This window comes from Oryctolagus cuniculus, chromosome 2 (assembly GCF_051225735.1).
Source record: "Oryctolagus cuniculus isolate XC-2025 breed Fujian yellow rabbit chromosome 2, ASM5122573v1, whole genome shotgun sequence".
NCBI lineage: Eukaryota > Metazoa > Chordata > Mammalia > Lagomorpha > Leporidae > Oryctolagus > Oryctolagus cuniculus.
Window position 1 is genome coordinate 37,637,022 of NC_142868.1, and position 7,136 is coordinate 37,644,157.

The window sequence follows — 7,136 nt, forward strand, 5'->3', positions numbered from 1 at the left end:
AACTGACTGAACACCAAAAAGGAAACCTCCTGAAGTGAAATGGACACTATGGGAAACGGTGACTTGATCAGCATAGCCCTGACTGTTAATGAACAACTTAATATATTATCCCACTTAGTAGTTTGTTTGTCTGTTCTACTTAATATGACTGGTTTAATTCTGTAATTAATACGCAGTTATTCTTAAGTGTTGAAAATTAACTGAAATGTGATCCCTGTTAAACATAAGAGTGGGAATAAGAGAGGGAAGAGATGTATAATTTAGGACATGCTCAAGCTGACTTGCCCCAAATGGTAGAGTTAGAAACATACCAGGGGATTCCAATTCAATCCCATCAAGGTGGCATGTACCAATGCCATCTCACTAGTCCAAGTGATCAATTTCAGTTCACAATTGATCATAATGAAAGGACTAAGAGTCAAAGGGAGCACATAAACAAGTCTAGTACCTGCTAACACTAACCGATGGAATAAATAAAGGGGAGAGTGATCCAACATGGGAAGTGAGATACTCAGCAGACTCATAGAATGGCAGATGTCCTAAATAGCACTCTGGCCTCAGAATCAGCCGTAAAGGCATTCGGATCTGGCTGAAAAGCCCATGAGAGTATTTCAGGCATGGAAAGCCAAGACACTCTGGCAAAAGATCTCTGTGAGTGAGATCCCAGTGGAAAGAACAGGTCTTCAAAGAGGGAGGTACCTTTCTCTGAAGGGAGGAGGGAACTTTCACTTTGACTATGACCTTGTGTAAACAAGATAAGAATCAGAGAACTCAAGGGACTTCCATAGCCTTGGAAACTCATGACTGGAGCATAGGGAGATTACTGATGCCATAGACAGGAGTGTCAATTGGTAAAGTCAACAACAGGAGTCACTGTGCACTTACTCCTCATGTAGGATCTCTGTCCTTAATGTGCTGTGCATTGAGATTTAATGCTATAACGAGTACTCAAAAAATATATTTCACTTTGTGTTTCTATGGGGGTGCAAACTGTTGAAATCTTTACTTAATGCATACTAAACTGATCCTCTGTAAAAAAAAAAAAAAAAGAAATTATCAATTCCCAACTTGACTCTCACTGGGATTAAACATGACAATAGGTCTGATCTGATTTCATCATCATTTAAAAAAATCATCTATTATTTTTCACTTTATGTTTCTGTGTGGGAGCAAACTGTTGAAATCCTTACTTAATGTATACTAAGCTGATCTTCTGTATATTAAGATAATCGAAAATGAATCTTGATGTGAATGGAAGGGGAGAGGGAGTGGGAAAGGGGAGGGTTGTGGGTGGGAGGGACAGTATTGGGGGGGAAGCCATTGTAATCCATAAATCGTACTTTGGAAATTTATATTCATTAAATAAAAGTTAAAAAAAAATAAAAAAAAATTAATAAGATAGTGTCAAAGCAAATATCATACCAGTTAAAGCTAAACAGGCAACAAAGATATTATTAAGGGTTATTGCAACAGAGGAGGAAGACTGTAACACAATCTGCACTCAATTCCCTAGAAACAAAAAGCTGATCAAAGTTTTAAGACTTAAGCACAGGAGGAGAAAGGGATAGTGAGAGACAGAAGGAGGCCATATGCATTTGTTAATTGCCCCTACTTAGAGAAAGAAGAAATTTCTTTGCTTTAAGACCAGAGGTCTTTTTAGAACTTAAGAGTAATTCCCCCACAGAAGTTAAGCACCAAGCCTTTTACCCTGGGAGACAGGGTCACTATCTTCCTAGACAGTTAATTTTAAAGAGATCATTTGCAGGTCCTTGACAAGAAAGACACTACTGAGTTGAAAACCTACAACAGATTTTCCTCTTTTTCTTTTATTTTTTTAAAGATTTATTTATTTATTTGAAAGGCAGTACCACAGAGAGGTAGATGCAGAGAGAGAGAGAAAGCTCCTCCATCAACTGGATCACTCCCCAGATGGCCAAGGCAAGCTAGAGCTGTGCCCAATCCGAAGCCAGGAGCCAGGAACTTCCTCCAGGTCTCCAACGTGGGTGCAGGGGTTCAAGCACTTGGGCCATCTTCCAGTGCTTTCCCAGGCCATAGCAAAGAACTGGATCAGAACCAGAGCCCATATGGGATACCAGCACCTACTAGGCCACAAGGCCGGCCCCAGCATGTTTTCAAAAAGCATTTACACCTCAAAGAGCCAGAGAAAGGGCTAATTAAAAGTTCACTAAGGCGACAACTAACTGAGCACCAAAGGGGAAACTTGTAGAAGTGAAATTGACACTATGAGAAACAGTGACTTCATTAGCTCTTGTCCTGACGGTTGATGTACAATGTAAAACATTACCCATTTTAGTATTTTTTTTTGTTCTAGTACTATTGGTTGAACTCTGTAATTAACACACAATTATTCTTAGGTGTTTAATTTTTAACTGAAAAGTGATCCCTGTTAGGAATCTGGAAAGCATTATGCTGAGTGAAATAAGCCAGTCCCAAAGGGACAAATATCATGTGTTCTCCCTGATAGGTGACAACTAACTGAGCACCAAAAAGGAAACCTGTTAAAGTGAAATGAACACTATGAGAAATGGTGACTTGATCAGCCCTTGCCCTGACTGTTGATGAACAACTTAATACACTATCCCTCTTAGTATTTTTGTTTGTTTGTTCTACTTAATACTTTTGGTTGAATACTGTAATCAGTACACAGTTATTCTCAAGTGTTGAAACTTAACTGAAAAGTGATCGCTGTTAAATATAAGAGTGGGAATAAGAGAGGGAAGAGATGTGCAATTCGGGACATGCTCAAGCTGACTTACTTCAAACGGTAGAGTTAGAAACATACCAGGGGATTCCAATTCAATCCCATCAAGGTGACATGTACCAATGCCATCTCACAAGTCCCAGTGATCAATTTCTGTTCACAATTGATCATAATGATAGGACTAAGAACCAAAGGGATCACATAAACAAGACTAGTGTCTGCAAATACTAGCTGATAGAATAAAAAAGGGAGAGAATGATCCAACATGGGAAGTGAGATACACAGCAGACCCATAGAATGGCAGATGTCCTAAACAGCATTCTGGCCTCAGAATCAGCCCTTAAGGCATGTGGATCTGGCTGGAAAGCCCATGAGAGTATTTCAGGCATGGAAAGCCAAAACACTCTGGCAAAAAAAAAAAAAAAAAAAAAAAAAAAAAAAAAAAAAAAAAAAAAAAAAAAAAACAACTAAATGAAAGATCTCCGTGAGTGAGATCCCAGTGAAAAGAACAAGTCATCAAAGAAGGAGGTACCTTTCTCTGAAGGGAGGAGAGAACTTCCACTTTGACCATGGCCTTGTCTAAATATGATCAGAGTTGGTGAACTCAAAAGGCTTCCATGGCCTTGGCAACTCATGACAAGAGCCTAGGGTGATTACTGAGGCCATAAACAAGACTGTCAATTTGTTAAGTCAACAACAGGAGTCACTGTGCACTTACTCCTCATGTAGGATCTCTGTCCTTAATGTGCTGTACATTGTGATTTAATGCTATAATGAGTACTCAAACAGTATTTTTCACTTTATGTTTCTGTGTGGGAGCAAACTGTTGAAATCTTTACTTAATATATGCTAAACTGATCTTCTGTATATTAAGATAATCGAAAATGAATCTTGATGTGAATGGAAGGGGAGAGGGAGTGGGAAAGGGGAGGGTTGTGGGTGGGAGGGACAGTATGGGGGGGAAGCCATTGTAATCCATAAGCTGTACTTTGGAAATTTATATTCATTAAATAAAAGTTAAAAAAAAAAAGTTCCCTAAAGCAAATGCTGAAGGAAAAAGGGTGGTCAGAGGCCTGGAGGCAGGAAGAGACCTATCTAACCTTTAACTAACCTGGAAGAGAATGTTAAGGTCCATCTTTGTCAATTACAGAAACAAGACTCTTAGAAGATAGAGGACATTTAAAAAAAATCTGATTAAACAAATGTTACTAATCCAAATTAAGCATAAGAATGTGCTGGTTGGAGGGTAAATGTGCCTCAATGAGCTTTTATGAAATACATGGGTTACAGAGAACACATGTATGAAGAAAGTGAGAGATTTCTAAGTCAAGACTCATCATTAAAAGGGTAATATCATAAAATAATGTCAAAGATAGGAAAACCAACAGTGTGCCAGTGATTCAGAGAGCCTTGGCTCGGCACTAACATTTTTGACAATCTACATTTATATAACAGTCAGAAGAACACTCAAGAAATGTTTTTAGAAGGTATGCTATTGTAGTTTATTATATAAAAGAATGCAAGAGAGCAACTGTTGGAGTATTGTACTAATAGAAGAAAGAAGGGAAATCCACCTGGCCTCAGAATCCTTAACTAAAGAGATAGATATTAAAACAAGAAATGCTAAAGCAAACATCATTAATAAGAAATTAAGCCTCCATAAGAAAGATTATAGTCAGAGTGCTCAATCATTGCAAATGAACGTACGGCTCCAGGTCCACATCTCTAGCTGAGCTCTTTAAGCTCAGCTGTTCAAAACACTCAGGAGGACTGAAATCCTGCAGGTGGGGTTGCAAAAGCTGTGTTAATCTTTTGGAAACCATGAAAATAAGGGATATGTCAGAAGGTCAGAAGTTTTTTTGTTTTGTTTTGTTTTGTTTTTAGAGAGAGTACAAAAGGGAAAACTTTCTTTAAAATACTGAAAGCCAAACACATATTTAGAGTACAGTTTTCATCTCTGGCTTTGACATTTATTTAGGTGAGAGATGGAATGACTGCTGTTTACTCATGTTCAAAAAGAATCACCATTGCTTTTGTTTTTTCAATTTAAGATTTCTAAGGTTTCTAACTGTAAAACTATTTGGAAAAGAGAGAGATGAGCCATACATTTAGCCTGACTGCTCATGGAAAATAAGAAAAAGGCTTATATGTGTGACCAGTCTTCAAAAAGTTCATTAAAGTAACATGTTAGGAAAAACTCTGCATAGATTTCAAAATGTTTTGCATATAAAATAAAATTATTGGGACTGGCCATGCGGCACTTTGGGTTAAGTGACATTTGTGATACCAGCATCTCAAAACAGAGTGCTGGTCCATTTCAGTTGCTCTCTTTGCAATCCAGCTTCCTGCTAATGCACTTGGAAAGGCAGCTGCAGATGGCCCATGGAGGTCAGTGCTGTGGTGTGGCGGGTAAAGCCACTGCTTGCAGTTCAGGGGCATCCCATATGGGTGCCGGTTAAAGCCCTGGCTGCCCCAATTCTGATCCAGCTCTCTGCTATGGTCTGGGAAAGCAGTGGAAGATGGCTCAAGTGCTTGGGCTGGGCCCCTGCACACACATGGAAGATTCTGAAAAAGCTCCTGGCTCTGGCTCCTGGTTTCAGATTGGCCCAGCTCCAGCTCTTGTGGCCATTTGGGAAGTGAACCAGCAGATGGAAGACCTCTCTTTCTTTCTATCTCTCTCTCCCGCTCCCTCTGCCTCTCTGTAGCTCTGCCTTTCAAATAAATAAATAAATCTTAAAAAAAAGAAAAAAAAGATGAACCACTTAGTTGAACCCCTATCATCTGTGTGGGATACCGAGATGTAGTTTCAGTTTCAGGCTCCTAGCTTCAGCCTGGCTAACCTCCAGCTTAGCAGGCATTTGGGGAGTGAACCAGTGGATGGATGATCTCTTTCACTTTCTGTTTCTTTCTCTCTCTGTGTCATTCTGCATTTTGAATAAATAAATAAAACTGTTTAAAAAGAAGCAACACAAATAAAATTATCTTTTAATTCCATTTTCCATACTTTTTTGGAATATCTTTGTGTGTGTGTGTGCATGTATACATATAGGTACATTTTTGCATTTATTATATATTACTAAGTACTACTTTTTTTTTTTTTTGGACAGGCAGAGTGGACAGTGAGAGAGAGAGACAGAGAGAAAGGTCTTCCTTTGCCGTTGGTTCACCCTCCAATGGCCGCCGCGGCCGGCGCGCTGCGGCTGGTGCACTGCGCTGATCCGATGGCAGGAGCCAGGAGCCAGGTATTTATCCTGGTCTCCCATGGGGTGCAGGGCCCAAGCACTTGGGCCATCCTCCACTGCACTCCCGGGCCATAGCAGAGAGCTGGCCTGGAAGAGGGGCAACCGGGACAGAATCCGGCACCCCGACCGGGACTAGAACCCGGGGTGCCGGCGCCGCAAGGCGGATGATTAGCCTAGTGAGCCACGGCGCCGGCACTAAGTACTACTAAACAGTCATTTCTTTGTGAGATTAAAAATATTATGATAAAATAGAACTACATATCAAGTTTTACTTATCAAAATTCCTCTGGTTTTACATATAATACAAGATAAAAGAAAGCACACCCAAATATTTGCTGGCATCTTCGTATTGCTACTATATCTTACATTGCAATCAATCTTGAAATAGGGCTTAATGTCAATGACTTATTAATCATTTTCATTTCTCTCTCACAAACCACAATCTGGAGGTATTAGATAAATGAAGACTGACTTCCAAATCCCATTCTTTTTTTCCTTTTATTTTCCTATTTAAAATGGCAAAAAACCAGAATTTTTTAAATCTGGTAGCTTCTCTTTCATTATAAAAATGGAAGTACCTGTGGTATTATAAATTGACATTTGATCATAAATGTAATGGCTTATCTCCTCCAAAGTAACTGCACTTCAACAACTGATTAACTTACACTGTGTTCTTCAGGTTTTCCTTTCATTCTCTAAGACCATGGGGCAGATTACACATTGCAATACGAATTCTTAAGGTGTAAACTTATTTACTCATATGATTATCAAGTCAGTAGGCAATTCTTCCTAATGTTTGCACGTATCAAGGATTTCTCAAAAACTTTTGTTTCCAATACAATTCCATTCATCCAGCGTAAGAGCATCCCAGCATGATCCTCCTTCAATGTATATTTTCTTACTTTCTCTGTTAAATTAGTTTGCCTGTGATATTTTCATCATAATTTTTTTAGACTATGGTTGGAGTAACTACAAGGGCAGCAGTGCAGGCACAATGAAACCTGCTGTGCATTTTCTTAAATTATCAATTTGTTGTTGAAGTCTTACATTCTTGTAAAGACAAAAAAGCAAGCCTTCTGTGCCTTCTCTTTTTCATCCTGCTCTAATTTTCCATAAGGCTATGATTTGGTCATGCTCTCTAGATTCACTGAGATAACACTTCTTATTTCTCC